This window comes from Mus caroli, unplaced genomic scaffold (assembly GCF_978045245.1).
Source record: "Mus caroli unplaced genomic scaffold, Mus_caroli_1 scaffold_12, whole genome shotgun sequence".
Classification (NCBI taxonomy): Eukaryota; Metazoa; Chordata; class Mammalia; order Rodentia; family Muridae; genus Mus; species Mus caroli.
Genome location: NW_028227267.1, coordinates 2,839,182 through 2,863,688, shown reverse-complemented (window position 1 = coordinate 2,863,688; position 24,507 = coordinate 2,839,182). Strand labels below are relative to the sequence as shown.

Below are 24,507 nucleotides of genomic sequence, written 5' to 3'. Positions count from 1 at the left end.
TTGTGTCCTGTATTTCTTGGATGTTTTGAGTTAGGATCTTTTTGCATTTTACATTTTCCTTGATTGTTGTGCCGATGTTCTCTATGGAATCTTCTGCACCTGAGATTCTCTCTTCCATCTCTTGTATTCTGTTGCTGATGCTCGTATCTATGGTTCCAGATTTCTTTCCTAGGGTTTCTATCTCCAGTGTTGCCTCATTTTGGGTTTTCTTTATTGTGTCTACTTCCCTTTTTAGGTCTAGTATGGTTTTGTTCATTTCCATCATCTGTTTGGATGTGTTTTCCTGTTTTTCTTTAAGGACTTCTACCTGTTTGATTATGTTATCGTGTTTTTCTTTAAGGATTTGTAACTCTTTAGCAGTGTTCTCCTGCAATTCTTTAAGGGATTTTTGTGCTTTCTCTTTATTGTCTTCTGCCTGTTTAGCAGTGTTCTCCTGCATTTCTTTAAGTGTGTTATTAAAGTCCTTCTTGAAGTTCTCTATCATCATCAGGAGATATGCTTTTAAATCCGTGTCTAGCTTTTCCGGTGTGTTGGGGTGCCCTGGACTGGGCGAAGTGGGGGTGCTGGGTTCTGATGATGGTGAGTGGTCTTGGTTTCTGTTAGTAAGATTATTACGTTTACCTTTCGCCATCTGGTAATCTCTGGGGTTAGTTGTTATCGTTGTCACTGTTTAAAGATTGGAGCAGAAGCTGTGTTCCACTCACCAGCAGTCTCTAAATCCTGCGGCGGGGGTCGTGGGTAGCTGACGGTACCCCGGTGCTGGTCCAGCCGGAAGAGGCCTGTGGTCCTACACAGGCCGTTTTTCTGCTTCCCTAACTAATGCAGTCTCTGGTCCCGCGTGCAATTGGATTGGAGCAGAAGCTGTGTTCCACTCTCCAGAAGTCTTAAGATCCTGTGGTGGGTGTTGTGGGTAGCTGGAGAGTGTCAGCCGACCCTGCGCCCCAGCTGCCCCGGTGCTTTTCTGACCGGAAGAGGCTTGTGGCCCTATGTAGGCCGGATTTCTCTCTCCCCAACCAGAGCAGTCTCAGGTCCTGCGTGATTGGACTGGAACAGAAGCTGTGTTCCACTCACCAGCAGTCCCAAAATCCTGTGGCGGGGGTCATGGGTAGCTGGCGGGTGTCAGGCAACCCTGCGCTCCTGCTACCCCGGCGCTGATCCGGCCGGATCCTGGATGCTGTTTTTAAGTGGAGCTATTTTCTTCATTTCACCTGTACCATTCAGAGTTTTTCTTTCTCTGGTGAGTAGAAAACTCAGCTGCTACACAGAAGCTTGGTTGGTGGTTTCTGAGCCTTCATTTCCACCAGTTTATTTCTTGAGATTCTATGTGGAGAAGATTGTTCTGTAGCTGAATAATTACTGAAAACTTATGATATACATAAGCACACAGGAGGGGCTTAGACAGCAGAGAAGACCTTGAAGGCGGGGCACATGTTCAAACCCAAGCCTCTGAGTGTTTCAGTGTAATTAGTCCTGAATGAAGAAGAGCTCCAGACCCTTCTCAAGGTGGGACGAGATACAGCATTTCAGAGGCCGAGGCCTGTTCCTGATATTTCTTGGAGTAGATATTTATGGCTGGTTATGATAGTTGTTATAAAATGTGCACTAAATGCCAGTTAAAAAAAACAGTTTAAAAAATAACATGCAAGATGAACTAGTAAAACACTAGGTTTTATTGAAGTTTTTCAATAAAAATGTTCTGCTTTAAATGGCGGTTTCCTAACTATTTTTTTATCAACATTCTATAATAGTAAAAGTTAAATATTTAGGAATAGAAAAAGTGGGTTTGGGAGAGTTATTAAAAGACTAAGTGTGCCGGGCTGTGGTGGCACATGCCTTTAATCCCAGCACTTGGGAGGCAGAGGCAGGCAGATTTCTGAGTTTGAGGCCAGCCTGGTCTACAGTGTGAGTTCCAGGACAGCCAGGGGAACACAGAGAAACCCTGTCTCGAAAAACAAAACAAAAGACTATGTGCACAGTAATTTTAAAGTTAAAGAAAGAATATCATCCATGAGTGGACACACCTCTATTGAAAAATAAAAATGGCACTGTAGCCAGGCAGTGGTAGTGGACACCTTTAATCCTAGCATCTGGGAGGCAGAGGTCAGGGGAACTCTGTGAGTTCTGGACCAATTTGGTCTACAAAATGAGTTTCAGGACAGCCAGGGCTCTTATACAGAGAACCTCTGTCTTGAGAAAACAAAACAACAGAGAGAGAGAGAGAGAGAGAGAGAGAGAGAGAGAGAGAGAGAGAGAGAGAGGAGAAGGAGAAGGGTGAGAGAAGAGGGGAGAAGGAGAGGGAGAGGGGAGAGGGAGAGGAAGAGGAAGTGCTTTTGAGTGCTTAAGAGAGACTAGATGTATTATACCATACAGTATATTCATAACTCAGGTATACTTAAGGGAATCTGCAATCTCTTTTTGCATAGCCCTCTCTGTGTCCTGAGGAGCTATGTTTGGATATAAAGTAACTGCAGGCATTGGACTCTGAGGCCAGCTTACAGTGATGGAGAAACATGGTCATGCTGATCTGAGCCTTCATCTGGCTCTTCCAATCAAGCAAGCTTCTCTCTGCTGGCTGCACCATGCCATGTCTGCTCTCCACAGATCTCTCCTCTTGCTCTTGTCTCAGACAGAGGGCATAGCTTGCAAAGCCACCTTCAGGGTAGTACTATATTGAATGAAAAAAAGAAAGAAGAAAAAGAATGTGACAGCTCCTAAGTATGGTGTATGGTAGAGGAGAAGGTTTGTTGTAGATAAAGAGGTGAGCATAGCCAGATACAGAGACATCTGGAGAGTCTAGAGTAAACATGACCCTGACTGAGCTGGGCCATGGGAAGAAAGGGGAGAGGGGCAAGGGGGAAAGAGAAACTGCCAACCAAGAGGGGCAACCTGAGCCAAGAGACTGGCATACTCAAAAAGGCTGTGTTACGTGGGGGCCAGAGGAGCTGGAGGTTGGGAAGTCAGGCCCCTGGGCTGCAGAATTAGTGGAGAACCTGGGAACAGGTTCAATTTGATATGTTAATTGGCACTTCAGTTAGCCATTTGTCCTAGCTTTGAGACCTAATGTATAAAAACACTGTTTCAACAGTACCTGTAGGGATATTTGCAATTTCTCTGTACTTTAAAAACACACACAACAGGCATCCCTCCTAGTTGCAGAAAGTTGGGAACTTTGTGGTGACCCTGTGAGAAGCTGTGGAATTAAGCTGCTGCTACTGTGTAACTTTTCCTAAGGCTCCTGATTTTTGACTCCCCATGATTCTAGTCTTCTTTCAGCACAGGATCCTGAAGTGTCACTGTCAAGGCGGGCACAGCACCTGTCTTGTTTTTTGTTTTGGGGGGTTTTTTATTGTTGTTGTTTTATTTATTTTTTGTTTTTTGTTTTTTTTTTTCTCCTTTATTTTGATGTTTCCTTTGCTCTAGTGGTAGGAAGTTGGGGGAGGGGTAAGAAAGGAAGACACCTGGAGAACATCAATACATTCTGGTCCAGCCACAGGGCTCCTTGTCTTCATTGTTAGAATTTCCTCATGTTTCAGTACCTGTTTATATGAAATTAGAAATTTTAGCAATGTACCCTCTGGGTTTGTGGAATTGCTACTTTTTATTTTTGACTGTTCCATAATTTGGGTATTAGCCAATGATTAAATGACCTGTTTTAAACTCATGAAAATGTAATATTTAAAAAAAAATGTAGCAAATTGGTAGAAGGAGGGAACAGCAAAAAAACCAAGTCAACTTAATACAAATATGCACAGTCTGGAGGCAGGGGTGGGGCTGGAGAGGGGTGTCCTGCTGGCTCCTCCTCACAAGAGTGGCTCAGCTCATGCTGCCTTTAGGAGAGAGACACTGGGTGGCTGAGCTTGGAGGAACAGTTCCCCAAGACTTCAAGTTTTGTCCTGTGACCTCTCATGACGACAGGCTAACAAGAGGGCCCAGTACAAAAATGACTTTTTAAGCAGTGAAAGGTCATTTCGAAAAGTTCCAAACCAAACAGGAGGAATCTAGTTATTCCCTTCCTCTCCCCAACTCTCTTTCCTCTTTTTCTTCCCTTCCCCTCCCTGTCCTCTCCTGCTCTTCCCAGATTGTGAGAGTATTTATTGTGTTCTAGAGCCCACTGGGAAACAGTAGGAGCTCTCATTCCTTCCTCTGAAAAAGCCTGGCTGTGCTCTTGTATTCAGAAGACAACAATGTGGGTAAAATTTGAAATGTTGAATTTGAATTTTATAACAAATTACAGAAAAGTTTCTCAGAATGGGTTATGAAGAGGCAAGCCACTAACTGGTCATATTTCTCAAATTGTCAATCTTACATTTGAATAATGGTAAAAGTAAAACCACCATTGAATTGCTCAGTTGGAAGGAAACATCAAGTTTGAGTCCTTTTGTTTCTCAGAGGGAGGAATTAGAGACCTGGAGAAATTATATTTTGGAAGGATGAATTAAGAAAATTGAAACTAGAGAGACTAGTCTGCCCAGGAGAGCTCGCAGGCTGCAGAAGCAACATAGCTTCTGAGACAGCTTTTGTGCCTTCATCTTAAGCCAGGAAGCAGAGCTGAGACCCAGACCTTTGTGCACTTTGCCCTGACAGAGGAAAGGCTGCCTCCAAGGAGGGCTCTATCTGCAGGACCAGGTGAGAGCTTGTATCCCAGGTCGCAAAGAGACCAGTCTGCACAGGAGAGCATGCAGGCAGCTCGAGATTCTGGGACAGGTTCCCTTCATCTTCAGCCAGGAGGCAGAGCTGAGCTCTAGATCTCTGCACACTAGCCTGCAGAGAGTGCTCTGACCACTGAGACTCAGGAGAGAGTTGGACTCCAAGGAGTGCTGACAGAGGCTAAAAAAATCACAGGAGGAACAAGCTCCAGCCAGAGCCAGCTATAACAACTAGCACCAAAGATTACCAGAGGGTGAAAGGAAAACATAAAAATCTTACTAAGAGATAGCAAGACCACTCACCATCATCAGAACCCAGCACACCCACCACAGAGAGTCCTGGATACACCAACACACCTGAAAAGCAAGACTAAGATTTAAAATCATATCTCATGATACTGGTAGAGGATTTTAAGAAGGACATTAATAACTCACTTAAAGAAATACAGGAGGGAGTCTGCCAATTATCGGCTGATCAATATTGACTTCACGGACCCTGACGAGTCCAAGTGGAAAGTGCTTGTTCCGGAGCACGAGAAAGATGTCTTAGAATGGGTGGCTTGTGTCAGGTCCAACTTCCTGGTCTTGTGCTACCTCCATGACGTGAAGAACATTCTGCAGCTTCACGACCTGACGAATAGTGCTCTCCTCAAGACATTCCCCCCTGGATGTGGGCAGCGTGGTGGGGTACAGTGGGCGCAAGAAGGACTCTGAGATCTTCTACCAGTTCACATCCTTTCTATCTCCAGGTATCATTTACCACTTCGATCTTACCAAAGAGGAACTGGAACCCACGGTTTTCTGAGAGGTGACGGTGAAGGGAATCGATGCTGCTGATTACCAGACAACCCAGATTTTCTACCCTAGCAAGGATGGCACCAAGATTCCCATGTTTATTGTGCATAAAAAAGGCATAAAGCTGGATGGCTCACACCCTGCTTTCTTATATGGCTACGGGGGCTTCAACTTCTCCATTACACCCAACTACAGCGTGTCCAGATGTGGCATAAAGGGGGTATCTTGACCAACAAACAGAACTGTTTTGATGACTTCCAGTGTGCTGCTGAGTACCTCGTCAAGGAAGGTTACACATCTCCCAAGAGGCTCACGATCAACGGAGGCTCCAACGGTGGCCTCTTAGTAGCTGCTTGCGCAAATCAGCATCCAGACCTCTTCGGCTGTGTTATTGCCCAGGTTGGAGTGATGGACATGTTGAAGTTCCACAAATTTACTATTGGCTATGCATGGACCACTGATTACGGGTGCTCCGACAGTAAACAATACTTTGAATGGCTTCTCAAATACTCGCCACTGTACAACGTGAAGCTTCCGGAGGCAGACAACATCCAGTACCCGTCCATGCTTCTCCTCACGGCTGACCACTACAACCTCGTGGTCCCGCTGCACTCACTGAAGTTCATTGCCACCCTTCAATACATCATGGGCCGCAGCCGGAAGCAGAGCAACCCCCTGCTCATCCACGTGGACACCAAGGCCGGCCATGGGGCCGGGAAACCCACCGCCAAAGTGATAGAAGAAGTCTCGGATATGTTTGCGTTCATAGCATGGTGCCTGAACATCGAGTGGATCCAGTAAATGGGATTTCCAGTTCCCCCCACCAGACACAGAAAACCCCAAGGGCTTTCATGCCATCCTGACCAAGAAACCACTGGGCAGAACGCTGCCCTACGTGAGCACTGTGCCTCTGCTCAAAGACAGCAAGCCCCTGAGCAGAACTGCCACAGGGATTTTATCTTTTCTAGGCTGCTTCTTTCTAGCAAGCCCTTGATGGTTTTTTTTTTTTTCACTCTCTCCAGGCACATATATTAAAAAGTGGGGAAAGGGGGCATGTTTGTATAAGAAACTAAAAGGCAGTGAACATGTTGTGAATATTCGTAAGGGATCTAATAAGGTCATAGTTGGGCATACCCATATATAATAGCTCAATGAAGTTACTTCTCTCACCATAGCACATAACCTTAAATAAACGGGAGACCTCAAGGGAGTCTCCACTGCAATACTAATAAATGCTATTTAAGAGTGAAAAAAAATGCCGGGCATGGTGGCGCATGCCTTTAATCCCAGCACTCGGGAGGCAGAGGCAGGCGGATTTCTGAGTTCGAGGCCAGCCTGGTCTACAAAGTGAGTTCCAGGACAGCCAGGGCTACACAGAGAAACCCTGTCTCGAAAAACCAAAAAAAAAAAAAAAAAAAAAAAAAAAAAAAGAGTGAAAAAAAAAAAAAAAGAAATACAGGAGAACATGGCTAAACAGGTAGAAGGCCTTAAATAGGAAGCACAAAAATTCCTTAAAGAATTAGAGGGAAACATTGCTAAACAGGTAGAAGCCCTTACAGAAGAAACACAGAAATCACTTAAAGAGTTACAGGAAAACACAACCAAACCGGTGATGGAATTGAACAAAACCATCCAAGATCTAAAAAAGGAAGTAGAAACATTAAAGAAAACCCAAAGGGAGACAACTCTGGAGATAGAAACCCTAGAAAAGAAATCAGGAACCATAGATGTGAGCATCAACAACAGAATACAAGAGATGGAAGAGAGAATCTCAGATGAAGAAGATTTCATAGAGAACATGGACACAACAATCAAAGAAAAATCAAAATTCAAAAAGATCCTAACTCAAAACATCCAGGAAAACCAGGACACAATGAGAAGACGAGAATGAAGATTTTCAACTTAAAGAGCCAGTAAATATCTGCAACAAAATTATAGAAGAAAACTTCCCAAACAAAAAGAAAGAGATGTTATACAGACACTAAGAGAACACACATACCAGCCCAAGATACTATACCCAGCCAAACTCTCAATTACCATAGATGGAGAAACCAAAGTATTCCATGACAAAACCAAATTCACACAATATCTTTCCACGAATCCAGCCCTTCAAAGGATAATAAAGGGAAAACTCCAACACAAGGACAGAAATTATGCCCTAGAAAAAGCAAAAACTAATCCTTCAACAAACCTAAAAGAAGACAGCCTCAAGAACAGAACCCCAACTCTAAGAACAAAAATAACAGGAAGCAACAATTGCTTTTCATTAATATCTCTTAATATCAATGGACTCAACTCCCCCAATAAAAAGACATAGACGAACACACTGGCTACACAAACAGAACCCAACATTTTGCTGCTTACAAGAAACCCACCTCAGGGAAAAAGACAGACACTACCTCAGAGCAAAAGGCTAGAAAACAATTTTCCAAGCAAATGGTCCAAAGAAAAAAGCTGGAGTAGCCATTCTTATATGGAATAAAATCGACTTCTGACCCAAAGTTATCAAAAAAACAAAAAACAAAAACCAAAAACAAACAACAACAAAAAAAACCAAGGAGGGGCACTTTATACTCATCAAAGGTAAAGTCTTCCAAGATGAATAGTCAATTCTGAATATCTATGCTCTAAAATGCAAGGGCATCCACATTCATTAAAGAAACTATAGTAAAGCTCAAAGCACACATTGCACCTCACACAATAATAGTGGGAGACTTCAACACCCCACTCTCATCAATGGACAGATCCTGGACACAGAAACTAAACAGAGATACACTGAAACTAACAGAAGTTATGAAACAAATGGATTTAACAGATATCTACAGAAAAATTTTCCCTAAAACAAAAGGATATACTTTCTTCTCAGCACCTCATGCTACCTTCTCCAAAATTGACCATATAATTGGTCACAAAACAGGACTCAACAGATACAAAAATATTGAAATTATCCCATGCATCATATCAGATGACCACGGATTAAGGCTGATCTTCAATAACAACATATAAATAGGGAGCCAACATTCACGTGGAAGCTGAACAACATTCTACTCAATGATACCCTGGACAAGGAAGAAATAAAGATATTAAAGAATTTTTGGAGTTTAATGAAAATGAAGCCACAACATACCCAAACTTATGGGACACAATAAAAGCAGTCCTAAGAGAAAAACTCATAACTCTGAGTACTGCCAAAAGAAACTAGAGAGAGTATACACTAGCAGCTTGACAGCACACCTAAAAGCTCTTGAACATAGGAATCAAATACAACAAAGGAGTGGACAGCAGGAAACAATCAAACTCAGGGCTTAAATCAACCAAGTGGAAACAAGAAGAACTATTCAAAGAATCAACCAAACCAGGAGCTGGTTCTTTGAGAAAATCAACAAGATAGATAAGCCCTTAGCCAGACTAACTAGAGGGCACAGGGACAGTATCCTAATTAACAAAATTAGAAATGAAAAGGGAGACATAACAAGAGAACACTGGAAAATCTGGATGAAATTGACAAATTCCTAGACAGATACCAGATAACAAAATTAAATCAGGATCAGATTAATTATCTAAACAGTCCCATATCCCCTAAAGAAATAGAAGCAGTCACTAATAGTCACCGAACCAAAAAAATCCCAGGAAGAGATGGGTTTAGTGCAGAGTTCTATCAGACCTTCAAAGAAGACCTAATTCCAATACTCCTCAAACTAGTCCACAAAATAGAAACAGAAGGTTCTCTACCCAATTCATTCTACGAAGCCACAATTACTCTGACACCTAAGCTGCATAAAGACCCAACACAGAAAGAGAACTTCAGACCAATTTCCCTTATGAGTATCAATGCAAAAATAGTCAATAAAATTCTCACTAATTGAATCCAAGAACACATCAAAACGATCATCTGTCATGATCAAGTAGGCTTCACACCAGGGATGCAGGGATGGTTTAATATACGGAAATCCATCAACATGATCTGCTATATAAACAAACTCAAAGACAAAAACCACATGATCATCTCATTAGATGCTGAGAAAACATTTGACAAAATTGAACACCCATTCATAATAAAAGTCTTGGAAAGATTAGGAATTCAAGTCCCATACCTAAACATGATAAAAGCAATCTACAGCAAACCAGTAGCCAACATCAAAGTAAATGGAGAGAAACTTGAAGCAATCCCTCTAAAATCAGGGACTAGACAAGGCTGCGCACTTTCGCCCTATCTATTCAATATATTACTTGAAGTTCTAGCCAGAGCAATTAGAGATAAAAAGGATATCAAGGGGATACAAATTGGAAAGGAAGAAGTCAAAATATCACTATTTGGAGATGATATGATAGTATATATAAGTGACCCTAAAAATTCCTCCCGGGAACTCCTATACCTGATAAACAACTTCAGTGAAGTAGCTGGATATAAAATTAACTCAAACAAGTCAATGACCTTTCTCTACACAAAGGATAAACCATCTGAGAAAGAAATTAGGGAAACAACACCCTTCACAATAGTCACAAATAATATAAAACACCTTGGCATGATTCTAACTAAGGAAGTGAAAGATCTGTATGATAAGAACGTCAAGTCTGTGAACAAAGAAATCGAAGAAGATCTCATTAGATGGAAAGATCTCCCATGCTCATGGACTGGCAGGATTAATATAGTCAAAATGGCTATCTTGCCTAAAGCAATCTACAGAGTCAATGCAATCTCCATAAAAATTCCAACTCAATACTTCACAGATTTAGAAAGGGCAATTTGCAAATTCATCTAGAATAACAAAAAACCTAGGATAGCAAAAGCGATTCTCAATAATAAAAGAACTTCTGGGGGAATCACCATGCCTGACCTCAAGCTGTACTACAGAGCAATTGTGATAAAAAACAAAAACAAACAAACAAACAAACCCTGCATGGTACTGGTACAGTGACAGACAGGTAGATCAATGGAATAGAATTGAAGATCCAGAAAATAACCCACACACGTATAGTCACTTGATGGTTGACAAGGGAGCTAAAACCATCCAGTGGAAAAAAGAGCCTTTTCAACAAATGGTGCTGGCACAACTGGCGGTTATAATGTAGAAGAATGCAAATTGATCCATTCTTATCTCCTTGTACAAAGCTCAAGTCTAAGTCGATCAAGGAAATCCACATAAAACCAGAGACAATGAAATTTATAGAGGAGAAAGTGGGGGAAAGCCTTGAACAAATGGGCACAGTGGGAAAATTCCTAAACAGAACAGCAATGGCTTGTGCTATAAGATCCAGAACCAACAAATGGGACCTAATAAAACTGCAAAGCTTCTGTAAGGCAAAAGACACTGTCAATAAGACAAAAAGACCACCAACAGATTGGGAAAGGTTCTTTACCAACCCTAAATAAGACTGGGGGTATTATTCAATATATACAAAGAACTCAAGAAGATGGACTCCAGAAAATCAAATCACCCCATAAAAATGGGGTACAGAGCTAAATAAAGAATTCTCAATGGAGGAATACCGAATGGCTGAGAAGCACTTGAAAAAATGTTCAACATCCTTAATTATCAGGGGAATGCAAATCAAAACAACCCTAAGATTCTACCTCACACCAGTCAGAATGGCTAAGATCAAAAATTCAGGTGATAGCAGATGCTGGCGAGGATGTGGAGAAAGAGGAACACTCTTCCATTGTTGGTGGGATTGTAAGCTTGTACAACCACTCTGGAAATCAGTCTGGCTGTTCCTCAGAAAATTGGACATAGTACTGCCGGAAGATCCAGCAATACCTCTCCTGGGCAGAAGATGTTCCAACTTGTAATAAGGACACATGTTCCACTATGTTCATAGCGGCTTTATTTATAAGAGCCAGAAGCTGGAAAGAACCCAGATGTCCCTCAACAGAGGAATGGATACAGAAAATGTGGTACATTTACACACTGGAGTACTACTCAGAAATTAAAAACAATAAATTTATAAAATTCTCATGCAAATGGATGGTTCTGGAGGATATCATCCTGAGTGAGGTAAACCAATCACAAAAGAACATACATGATATGTACTCACTGATAAGTGGATATTAGTCCAGAAACTTAGACTACCTAAGATATAATTTGCAAAACACATGAAACTCAAGAAGAAGGAAGACCAAAGTGGGGATACTTCATTCCTTCTTAGAATGGGGAACAAAATACTCATGGAAGGAATTACAGAGACAAAGTTCGGAGCTGAGAAGGAAAAAAGGACCATCCAGATCCTGACCCACCAGAGCCTGACCCACATGGGGATCCATCCCATATACATCCACCAAACCCAGACACTACTACTTATGCCAGCAAGATTTTGCTGACAGGACCCTGATAGCACTTGCAAGGCTATGCCAGTGCCTGGCAAATAGAGAAGTGGATGCTCACAGTCATCTAATGGGTGGAACATAGGGCCCCTAAAGAAGGAGCTAGAGAAAATACCCAAGGATCTAAAGGGTTCGGCAACCCTATAAGAGGATCAACAATATGAACTAACCAGTACCTCCACAGAGCTGTGTCTCTAGTTGCATATGTAGCATAGGATGGCCATCAATGGAGGAGAGGCCCTTTGTTTTGGGAAGATCATATGCCCCTGTACAGGGGTATGCCAGGGCCAGGAAGCAGGAGTGGGTGGTTTGGAGAGCAGGGTGGGGGAGGGTATAGGGGACTTTTGGGATAACATTTGAAATGTAAATGAAGGAAATATCTAATAAAAAAATTGAAACTAAAAATACCTGACTTTTTTCAGTTAATCCCAGAATTTGGGAAACAGATAGTCAGAGCTCTGTGATATTTGAGCCTAACCTGATCTACACAGTGAGTTCCAATTCATCGGTGGTTACTTGGGAAGCCCTTGTTTCAAAAATAAACAAAACATGAATTAGAAAGAGTGAAAGAGATTCAGATTGGATAGACAAGGAATGCAAGGTGAATAAATAGAGAGAATAAATTGGGAGATGGCTGCATCAGAAACTGAAAGTCCTGTCCTGTGATAAGAATTCCCTCAAAGTCAGAAGCTAGAGAACTGAGCACCTGCCTTTCTGCCCTATGTCCTCTTATGCAGCGGTCAGAGTCCCTCACAAGGTGTAGCTCAGCTCCTGCAGTCTGAGACTTTTCCTTCCCCTTCCTCCTGGTCTCCTTGTTTCTCCCAAATTGTTTGACTTTCAGTGTGGGTACATGTATGTACTCATACACATTTGACTTTATGTATATATATAAAATCTACGTGTTAAGAGAAAACATAAATGATCTGTCTCTATCCCCACCCCCACTATCCTCTCTGGTTCCTCCTCCCTTTTATTCTTTCTTTCTCCACATAATCCCTTTTAATTTTACATTTAAAAATTTACGGTGCAGATTGCACATGTGAGAGGCAGATTACAATATTTGCCTTTTTAGATCTAGTTTACTTCACTTAACAGAAATCTCCAGTTTCATTCATTTTCCTGCAAGTGACATGTTTATTCTTCTTATACTCCTGGACATACTCCTCCACACAGTCCTCCTCCTCCACACAGTCCTCCTCCTCCACACAGTCCTCCTCCCCTACACAGTGCTTCTTATTTCTCTCTCCTTTTTTTTTGAGGCAGAGTCTTACTCTTAAGTGTTGAAATTGCACAGATATGATCTGTGAAGCTTGAGAAATGCAAACCAAGCCACACTATAATTGCATTTCACTCCACTCAAAATGACCACTCCCTAGAAACAAATGCTGTGGAGTCTCTGGGCAACAGTGAAGCCCTGATGTAAGTGACCTGTCTCTCCAGTTCTTTTTCTATGTGCAATTTTTGGGTTCTTTATAAATCCTAGACATCAATCCCTTGTCAGATGATGAAAAACTACTTTTAAGTTTATGAAAGAAATTCTCATTGCTGCTAGAAAGAGGGAGACAATAATTCACCAGAAGGTCTAGTTTTGCCAATAGTAAAAGGATGGAAACATAGTACCCAGCCTAGCTTACTTTCAAAGAATTGATACCTGATCTTTTGGCAGTGATGAGAAAATGATATATTTATTATATTAAATAATAATAACATATAGTATATATTAGAACAAATAATATAATATATAGCATAATATAACACATAGTATATATTAGAACAAATAAAATAGTAAACTCCAACTGTAGTTGAGTCATAGTACTTCTTACAAATCCTTCAGTGGTGTAACCTCTCCTCCCCAGCCTGAAACCTGTTTGTTCAGGTTTCAGTGTTAGAGAGCATCGGGGCAGAGCTTGCCGCCCTATCGTCCTGCCACTCCCACTGCTGCTGCCTGCCAACTAGCTGTTCTGGAGCTATCACATGGTCACCTGCAACCTTACTCCAAGATGATTTGGTGGGAATCGGTCCCCTGTCCCTGCTTCATAACTGAGTGTCGTAAATAGTAAAATTGAACCTTGAACAGAGCCTTGTCTTGGTTCCGTCTTTCTCTCATGCCACCTAGTCCTCCCCCTCTTCTCTTCCAGGTTTCCAAGATGCCTTTCCAGACTAGAACCCAGACACGTGAGCCGCTGGCCGGATACAACAACATCTGGAGCCCAACGTGGGGCTGAGAAACGGCAGAGGACATTTGGAAGAAACACTGCTGGTGGCAACTGCTATTTCATTCCAAGGACATTTCAGCATGTATTGTGGCTTTCGGTCTGAGTTGAGATTTAGGTTTTCTACGAGGGCTAGAAAGGCAGATATTAAAAATATTAGAAGAAATTGGTTTTTATTTCTGATAGACAGGCTTAGTCCCTTAGCTGGTCTCTGGTTTTCCACCCTTGCTCTTCCTGCAAAGTCCCCTTAGTTCCTCAGGCTGTGGGAATAACAGAGATGAGGGTGACCTCCAGGTCCTAATATAGCCTAAGAGCCACAAATTGTGGTGTTACTAGTGACATAATTCTTGTCTAGGCCTTGCTAATCTGAGGTTGACAATTCTCCTTTAGGAGCTGCACAGTACTCAGACCTATGCATACTGATTTGTGATCATACGAATACAGAACGGGTACCACTTGGGTGCAGAAATTTACTGCAGGGGAAGGTCCAGCTTGACCATTTCTGAGTTCCCTGTGAGATACACCCGGTTTTGATGGAGGTTGGTATCTAGTTCCAGTTACAACCAAATATATCTTGCTAAGGCTCTGCCTCCCCTCCCCAAAAGATACCAAGAGCCACAAGTGTGGGTCATGACAGCACCCACGGGAGGAAACAGGTCAATTTCCCCCCAAGCCAAGGTTAAAGCCCACTCATCTACAGATGAGAAAATCATCTGATCACCTCAGTCAAGCGTGGCCCTATTATACTTAATTAATGGGGGGGGGGAGGGAGAGGTTGGAGACCATACCGTCAGAAGGGCAAGCCCTTCACAGCCTCCCACCCTAAAAAGCCAATTGGCCTTGTACTACGGAGCCAGTTGTCACCCACTCCTCCCTGTTCCCTGCCTGTCATCCAAGAATGGAGAGGAATATCCACTTACTCTCCTTTAGTGTTATTCATAATATAGTGCCTTTCAAATTCGTACAGTCAGCCTTCACCAGGGTTCCAATGCCCTGTAGCTGACTATTTAAAATTCAACTAGGAAGTTACCTATTCAGTACTAATTAGCATTATAAAGTCAGAGCCTACAGCTCAGTGCTAATCTGCTAGTTGTTTACTAATCCCTAAAATTCAGGCAGAACTATAGAGCATAAATAAATTTTATGCCTCAGCCCAGCCTTTTCTTTTTTATATTAACAACAGGGAGGAGATATAACCTCCCCTCCCCAGCCTGAAACCTGTTTTCTCAGGTTTCAGTGTTAGAGAGCATCCGGGCAGAGCTTGCAGCCCTATCATCCTGCCACTCCCACTGCCGCTGCCTGCCAACTAGCTGTTCTGGAGCTATCACGTGGTCACCTGCAACCTTACTCCAAGATGATTTGGCAGGAATCGAGCCCCTGTCCCTGCTTCATAATTGAGTGTCGTAAATAGTAAAATTGAACCTTGAACAGAGCCTTGTCTTGGTTCCGTCTTTCTCTTGTGCCACCTAGTCCCTCCCACACCCCCCCCCCCTTCCAGGTTTCCAAGATGCCTTTCCAGACTAGAACCCAGACATGTGAGCCGCTGGCCAGACACAACACAGTGGTTCATCTTTTTCTTGTTTTCCATGGTCTACAAGAAGAATCCTTAATGTGAGCCAATTCTGCCTGATCTGGATGAGATCTCTTCTTCAGCTGTGATTGTCCTCTCCCTCCTGCCTCAGCCTCACATGTACTGTTGGGAAGTTTTGGTGTATTAACTCATTCCATCCTCAGAGCTTAATAGTTTTTCCAACAGCCTCCTCTTCTGCACCCTGCTGCCCCCCCCCCCACGATGTAATTACAGATTTGAACAGCTGGTGTTTCTTGTCTTTCCTTTCACATGCTTTGTGAGAGGTGTGCTCTGTCTCTAGTTAATTGTTCTTTAGCATGTGTTAACCTGGCTGACACAGAAGGTGTTCAATAAATATTGGTAGAATGACTTACATATAACAGATGCCAAAGGATTTATGTTGAATATCTGACATGGAATAAATAATAGAAACAGTTATATAATTGTGCATTTTTGTAACTATCATTAGGAACTTTGTGTTCTTCTCTTACCAATATCTATCCTGTTTTGGATATGAAATACAGAATATGTAGGGCCATCAGTGACCACCTTCATTTAATAGAGCTGAAGCTGCCTGGCCAGTAGCTCTTAGAGCAGTGACCTGGAATCTGATAGTCCTTCAACTTAGGTTCACCCTCAGAGTGCTTGAGCATGGATAAGTGTTATCTGTGGATTGCTTAAAAACTCCTTAAAGTTTTCTATTTGGCCTAAATACTGTTATTATAATTTTGGCCTTTTTTGGAAGCTGAGAAACTTATTATGTCAGAAGGATATTGGTTGGAACAATTTTAGTGTTTGTTTGCTTTTGTTCTTAGCAAGTACTAATATTCACTGTTCTGTCTGCTCTCCTTAAACTTGTCTTTAATGCCTCCTTGTATCATTTGGGGAATAATATTGAAAAGATTTTTAAAAAGACACATATCTGCTAAAATCGCAACTTTGTTGCTCACCTTGGCAGAACTTTTGGCAGTCAACCTTCCAGCCATAAAGTGGTTTATAATAATGACAAGTTATTCACCAAATCTTTTTAACAGTATTGAAGATGATAGTAACTCTCACTAGTGCAGGGAGGGAAGGTGCTTTGTCTTTTAAGGCGCAGCATGTCTGAAGACACTGTTTACACAGGGAGTATAGTGCTGGTGGTGGCTGTTGCTATGATACTGGCTTCTGGCAGGTAAAGAGCAGGAACCACTGTAGCATCTTGAAATTAATGTGCAGTGTGTAACAAAACATCCACTTCCAGCCCAGCAATCCTCCAGCCTGAGAGCCTGCTCGTGAACTGAGAAGATGGATCTGAGTAAAGTGCTTATCCAGCCTTACAGTCTCCAATGCTTAGCCACATGCAGATGCCTTCGCTGAGCAAGCTGGCTGGGCAAGACTATGGGAATTGGGAGTTAAGATGTGCCTGAAACCAGTACAGGAACTCTCAGAACAGAGCTCAAGATTCCGTTGGTGGCTCCTGATGAGTGTCTGCTGTGCTGGCATACCTGGAATGCCCCAGAAAGACATAAGCCCTGCTGTGCAAGAGAAGTTGGGTGAAAGGCTATGCTAAAGAACCATTTGCAGGTCTGCTTATCCTATACAGCCCTCTACTATAGTCTTTTATAACCAGAAGACATGATGAATTTTGAGAACTTTGAGAAACAAATGCCTAATTTAAGCTGGCCTGGATGGCACCCTAGCATGTGGGATGCAGAGACAGGAGGACTGTCAGTCTGTACTATATAGCTAGTCTCTGATCAGTCTGGGCCTTATAGTGAGATGCTCTCACAATAACAACTTCCACCACTGATCAAGCTCCTAACCATACAAACTAACAAAAACCACACAAATTGCCAAAACCCAGACTCCTATCCAAACAGGATCAAAGTCAATAAGCAGTAAAGGTGCCAGTACCATACCAATAAGTAATAATAGTTATAATTATTGATACTAAGAAATTTCATATGTTCCTACATTTTTCCTCTTGAAAATTGAGATTTAGGAAGTAAAGATGTAAAGCTAAATAGGGCAGCTAAGAAATTTTATTACAGCTCTCCATTACTTCTGCATGAGCTTCATGTCTCTGTCACACTGACTGTAGGCTGTGTTTACTGAAGATCTCTAATCATATAATTTTGTACTCAAGTCAAAAAGAAAGGTCCCTAACACTCCTGCTCTGATTTGAAGCATTGGTGAGCTTGCTTTTCTACACTCTCTTTGTCAAGGCTTCTTTTTGTTTGTTTCTTTCTTTTGAGATGTGGTCTCCTGTATCCTAAGACTAAGCTTGCTACGAGGCCACCAAGAATGACCTTGAAGTACTGATTCTCCTGTTTTATCTCCAGAGTGGTAGAATTGTAGATATATTATGGCACTGTGCCTCATTTCTGAGGCAAGGTTTTTGTTTGTTTGTTTGGTTGGTTTCTGTTGTTTTGTTGTATTATTTTTTTTCTTTTTTTGTAAATTTGGTTAACTCATGAACACCTATTCCTTACAATTTAATTCTTTCTTTCACTCTTTTTTATTTATTTTTTATTAGATATTTTCTTTATATACATTTCAAATGGTATCCTGAAAGTTCCCTATAACCTCCCTCTGCCCTGCTCCCCTACCACCCACTCCCGAGTCTTGGCCCTGGCATTCCCCTGTATTGGGGCATATAAAGTTTACAATATCAAGGGGCCTCTCTTCCCAGTGATGGCTGACTAGGCCATCTTCTGCTACATATGCAGCTAGAGATATGAGCTCTGGGGTACTGGTTAGTTCATATTGTTGTTACACCTATAGCGTTTCAGACCCCTTCATATCCTTGGGTACTTTCTCTAGCTTCTCAATTGGGAGCCCTGTGTTCCATCTTATAGATGACTGTGAGCATCCACTTTTGTATTTGCCAGGCACTGGCATAGCCTCATACGAGACAGCTATAACAGGGTCCCTTCAGCAAAATCTTTCTGGAATTGTGCAATAGTATCTGGGTTTGGTGGCTGATTATGGGATGGATTCCCGGGTGGGGTAGTCTCTGGATAGTCCATCCTTTTGTCTTAGCTCCAAACTTTGTCTCAATAACTCCTTTCATCAGTATTTTGTTCCCGGTCTAAGGAGAAATGAAGTATCCACCCATTGGTCTTCCCTCTTTGTGATTTTCTTGTGTTTTGCAAATTGTATCTTGGGTGTTCTATGTTTCTGGGCTAATATCCAATTATCAGTGAGTGCATATCTAATGACTTCTTTTGTGATTAGGTTACCTCACTAAGGATAATATCCTCCAGATATATCCATTTGCTCAAGAATTTCATACATTCATCGTTTTTAATAGCTGTGTAGTACTCCATTGTGTAAATGTACCACATTTTCTGTATCAATTCTTCTATTGAGGGACATCTGGGTTCTTTCCAGCTTCTGGTTATTATAAATAAGGCTGCTATAAATAGGAGAGCATGTGTTCTTATTACCAGTTGGAACTTCTTCCGGGTATATGCCCAGGAGAGGTATTACTAGATCTTCCAGTAGTACTATGTCCAATTTTCTGATGAACCTCCAAACCGACTTCCAGAGTGGTTTTACAAGCTTACAATCCCACCAGCAGTGGAGGAGTGTTCCTCTTTCTCCACATCCTCGCCAGCATCTGCTGTCACCTGAATTTTTGATCTTAGCCATTCTGACTGGTGTGAGGTGGAATCTCAAGGTTGTTTGATTTGCATTTCCCTGCTGATTAAGGATGCTGAACATTTTTTCAGGTGCTTCTCATGCATTCGGTATTCTTCAGTTGAGAATCCTTTGTTTAGATCTGAACCCCAATTTATTTATTTATTTTTATTTTTTTAATTAGGTATTTTCTTCATTTACATTTCAAATGCTATCCCAAAAGTTCCCCATACCTTCAACCCCCCCTACTTCCCTACCCACCTACTCCCACTTCTTGGCCCTGGCGTTCCTCTGTACTGAGGTGTATAAAGTTTGCAAGACCAAGGAGCCTCTCTTCCCAATGATGGCCGACTAGACCATCTTTTGCTACATATGCAGCTAGAGACATGAGCTCTGGGGGTACTAGTTAGTTCATATTGTTGTTCCACCTATAGGGTTGCAGACCCCTTTAGCTCCTTGGGTACTTACTCTAGCTCCTCCATTAGGGGCCCTGTGTTCCATCCAATAGCTGACTGTGAGCATCCACTTCTGTGTTTGCCAGGCACCAGCATAGTCTCACAAGAGACAGCTATACTAGGGCACTTTCAGCAAAATCTTGCTGTTGTATGCAATGGTGTCAGGGTTTGGAGGCTGATTATAGGATGGATTCCCGGGTGTGGCAGTCTCTAGATGGTCCATCCTTTCATCACAGCTCCAAACTTTGTCTCTGTAACTCCTTCCATGGTGTTTTGTTCCCAATTGTAAGAAGGGGCAAAGTGTCCACACTTTGGTCTTCGTTCTTCTAGAGTTTCATGTATTTTGCAAATTGTATCTTGTTTCTTGGGTATTCTAAATTTCTGGGCTACTATCAAATTATCAGTGAGTACATGTCATGTGAGTTCTTTTGTGATTGGGTTACCTCACTCAGGATGATACACTCCAGGTCCATCAACTTGCCTAGGAATTTCATAAATTCATTCTTTTTAATTGCTGAGTAGTACTCCATTGTGTAAATGTACCACATTTTCTGTATCCATTCCTCTATTGAGGGACATCTGGGTCCTTTCCAGATTCTAGCTATTATAAATGAGGCTGCTATGAACATAGTGGAGCATGTTTCTTTCTTACTAGTTGGAACATCTTCTGGATATATGCCCAGGAGAGATATTGCAGGATCCTCTGCTAGTACTATGTCCAATTTTCTGAGGAACAGCCAGACTAATTTCCAGAGTGGTTGTACAACCTTGCAATCCCACCAGCAGTGGAGGAGTGTTCCTCTTTCTCCACATCCTCACCAGCATCTGCTGTCACCTGAATTTTTGATCTTAGTCATTCTCCCTGGTGTGGGGTTGAATCTCAGGATTGTTTTGATTTTCATTTCCCTGATGATTAAGGATGTTGAACATTTTTTCAGTTGCTTCTCAGTCCTTTGGTATTCCTCCATTGAAAATTCTTTGTTTAGCTGTGAGCCTCATTTTTTAATGGGGTTATTTGGTTTTCTTGAGTCCACCTTCTTGAGTTCTTTATATATATTAGATATTAGTCCCCTATCTGATTTAGGATTGGTAAAAATCCTTTCCCAATCTGTTGGTGGCCTTTTTGTCTTATTGACGGTGTCTTTTGCCTTACAGAAGCTTTGCAATTTTATGAGTTCCTATTTGTCAATTCTTGATCTTACAGCTCAAGCCATTGCTTTTCTGTTCAGGAATTTTTCCCCTGTGCTTATTTGTTCGAGGCTTTACCCCACTTTCTCCTCTATAAATTTCATTGTCTCTGGCTTTATGTGGAGTTCCTTGATCCACTTGGACTTGAGCTTTGTACAAGGAGATAAGAATGGATCAATTTGCATTCTTCTATAAGATAACTGCTAGTTGTGCCAGTACCATTTGTTGAAAATGCTGTTGTTTTTCCAGTGGATGGTTTTAGCTCCCTTCTCAAAGTTCAAGTGACTATAGGTGTGTGGGTTAATTTCTGGATCTTCAATTCTATTCCATTTATCTACCTGTCTGTCATTGTACCAGTACCATACAGTTTTGTTTTGTTTTTTTATCACACTTGCTCTATAGTATAGCTTAACGTCAGGCATGGTGATTCTACCAGAGGTTCTTTTATTGTTGAGAATAGTTTTTGCTATGCTAGTTTTTTTATTTTTCCAGATGAATTTGCAAATTGCCTTTTATATCTCAGTGAAGAATTGATTGGGAGAGCGCAGGGTTGCCTGACACCCGCCAGCTACCCACGACCCCCGCCACAGGATTTTGAGACTGCTGGTGAGTGGAACACAGCTTCTGCTCCAGTCCAATCACGTGGGATCTGAGACTGCTCTGGTTGGGGAGAGAGAAATCCGGTCTACATAGGGCCACAAGCCTCTTCCGGTCAAAAAAGCACCGGGGCAGCTAGGGCGCAGGGTCGGCTGACACTCGCCAGCTACCCACAACACCCGCCACAGGATCTTAAGACTTCTGGTGAGTGGAACACAGCTTCTGCTCCAATCCAATTGCGCGCGGGACCTGAGACTGCATTAGTTAGGGAAGCAGAAACCAGCCTGAGTAGGGCCACAGGCCTCATCCGGCCAGATCAGCACAGGGGTAGCTAGAGCGCAGGGTTGCCTGACACCCGCCAGCTACCCACGACCCCCGCCACAGGATTTTGGGACTGCTGGTGAGTGGAACACAGCTTCTGCTCCAGTCCAATCACACGGGACCTGAGACTGCTCTGGTTGGGGAGAGAGAAATCTGGCCTACATAGGGCCACAAGCCTCTTCCGGTCAGAAAAGCACCGGAGCAGCTAGGGCGCAGGGTCAGCTGACACTCGCCAACTACCCACAACACCCGCCACAGGATCTTAAGACTTCTGGTGAGTGGAACACAGCTTTTGCCCAAATCCAATTGCGCACGGGACCTGAGACTGCATTAGTTAGGGAAGCAGAAACCGGCCTGAGTAGGGCCACAGGCCTCATCCGGCCAGATCAGCACAGGGGTAGCTTGAGCACAGGGTCGCCTGACACCCGCCAGCTACCCACGACCCCCGCCACAGGATTTTGAGACTGCTGGTGAGTGGAACACAGCTTCTGCTCCAGTCCAATCACGCGGGACCTGAGACTGCTTTGGTTGGGGAGGCAGAAATCCGGCCTACGTAGGGCCACAAGCCTCTTCCAGTCAGAAAAGCACTGGGGTAGCTAGGGCGCAGGGTCGGATGACACTCGCCAACTACCGACAACACCCGCCACAGGATCTTAAGACTTCTGGTGAGTGGAACACAGCTTCTGCTCCAATCCAATTGCGCACGGGACCAGAGACTGCATTAGTTAGGGAAGCAGAACACCGGCCTGAGTAGGACCACAGGCCTCTTCCTGCTGGACCAGCACCTGGGTACCGCCAGCTACCCACGACCACCGCCACAGGATCTTGAAACTGCTGGTGAGTGGAACACAGCTTCTGCTCCAATCTTTAAACAGTGACAACGATAACAACTAACCCCAGAGATTACCAGATGGCGAAAGGTAAATGTAATAATCTTACTAACAGAAACCAAGACCACTCACCATCATCAGAACCCAGCACCCCCACTTCGCCCAGTCCAGGGCACCCCAACACACCGGAAAAGCTAGACATGGATCTAAAAGCATATCTCATGATGATGGTAGAGGACATCAAGAAGGACTTTAATAACTCACTTAAAGAATTACAGGAGAACATGGCTAAAGAGTTACAAGTCCTTAAAGAAAAACAGGATAACACAATCAAACAGGTAGAAGTCCTTAAAGAAAAACAGGATAACACAATCAAACAGGTAGAAGTCCTTAAAGAAAAACAGGAAAACACATCCAAACAGATGATGGAAATGAACAAAACCATACTAGACCTAAAAAGGGAAGTAGACACAATAAAGAAAACCCAAAATGAGGCAACACTGGAGATAGAAACCCTAGGAAAGAAATCTGGAACCATAGATACGAGCATCAGCAACAGAATACAAGAGATGGAAGAGAGAATCTCAGGTGCAGAAGATTCCATAGAGAACATCGGCACAACAATCAAGGAAAATGTAAAATGCAAAAAGATCCTAACTCAAAACATCCAAGAAATACAGGACACAATGAGAAGACCAAACCTACGGATAATAGGAGTGGATGAGAATGAAGATTTTCAACTCAAAGGACCAGCAAACATCTTCAACAAAATTATAGAAGAAAACTTCCCAAATCTAAAGAAAGAGATGCCCATGAACATACAAGAAGCCTACAGAACTCCAAATAGACTGGACCAGAAAAGAAATACCTCCCGACACATAATAATCAGAAAAACAAATGCTCTAAATAAAGATAGAATACTAAAAGCAGTAAGAAAAAAAGGCCAAGTAACATATAAAGGCAAGCCTATCAGAATTACACCAGATTTTTCACCAGAGACTATGAAAGCCAGAAGATCCTGGACGGATGTTATACAGACACTAAAAGAACACAAATTCCAGCCCAGGCTACTATACCCAGCCAAACTCTCAATTAACATAGATGGAGAAACCAAAGTATTCCACGACAAAACCAAATTCACACATTATCTCTCCACGAATCCAGCCCTTCAAAGGATAATAACAGAAAAAAACCAATACAAGGACAGGAACCACGCCCTAGAAACAACAAGAAGGTAATCCCTCAACAAACCTAAAAGAAGACAGCCACAAGAACAAAATGCCAACTTTAACAACAAAAATAACAGGAAACAACAATTACTTTTCCTTAATATCTCTTAATATCAATGGACTCAACTCCCCGATAAAAAGACATAGACTAACAAACTGGCTACACAAACAAGACCCAACATAGTGCTGCTTACAGGAAACTCATCTCAGAGAAAAGGATAGACACTACCTCAGAATGAAAGTCTGGAAAACAATTTTCCAAGCAAATGGCATGAAGAAACAAGCTGGAGTAGCCATTCTAATATCTGATAAGATTGACTTCCAACCCAAAGTCATTAAAAAAGACAGGGAGGGACACTTCATACTCATCAAAGGTAAAATCCTCCAAGAGGAACTATCAATCCTGAATATCTATGCTCCAAATACAAAGGCAGCCACATTCATTAAAGAAACTTTAGTAAATCTCAAAGCACACATTGCACCTCATACAATAATAGTGGGAGACTTCAACACACCACTTTCACCAATGGACAGATCATGGAAAACAGAAACTAAACAGGGACACAGAGAAACTAAGAGAAATTATGAATCAAATGGATCTGGCAGATATCTACAGAACATTCTATCCTAAAACAAAAGGATATACCTTCTTCTCAGCACCTCATGGTACCTTCTCCAAAATTGACCACATAATTGGTCACAAAACAGGCCTCAACA

At 42.3% G+C, this 24,507-nt stretch overlaps 1 long non-coding RNA gene and 1 pseudogene across 2 annotated transcripts in view; one reads left to right on the top strand and one right to left on the bottom strand.

Annotated features, from left to right (window-relative positions):
* Positions 1–3,340: 3,340 nt before the first annotated feature.
* Positions 3,341–24,507, bottom strand: part of LOC147001626 (uncharacterized) — a 38,683-nt gene continuing 17,516 nt past the window's right edge. For both annotated transcript variants that reach the window (XR_015044597.1, XR_015044598.1), the window contains 2 exons: positions 4,950–5,003; positions 3,341–3,536 (listed from right to left, as the gene is read on the bottom strand). This is a non-coding gene — a long non-coding RNA (uncharacterized LOC147001626). The remainder of the gene's footprint in view (positions 3,537–4,949; positions 5,004–24,507) is intronic.
* On the top strand, positions 5,039–6,381 carry LOC110309643 (prolyl endopeptidase pseudogene; annotated as a pseudogene).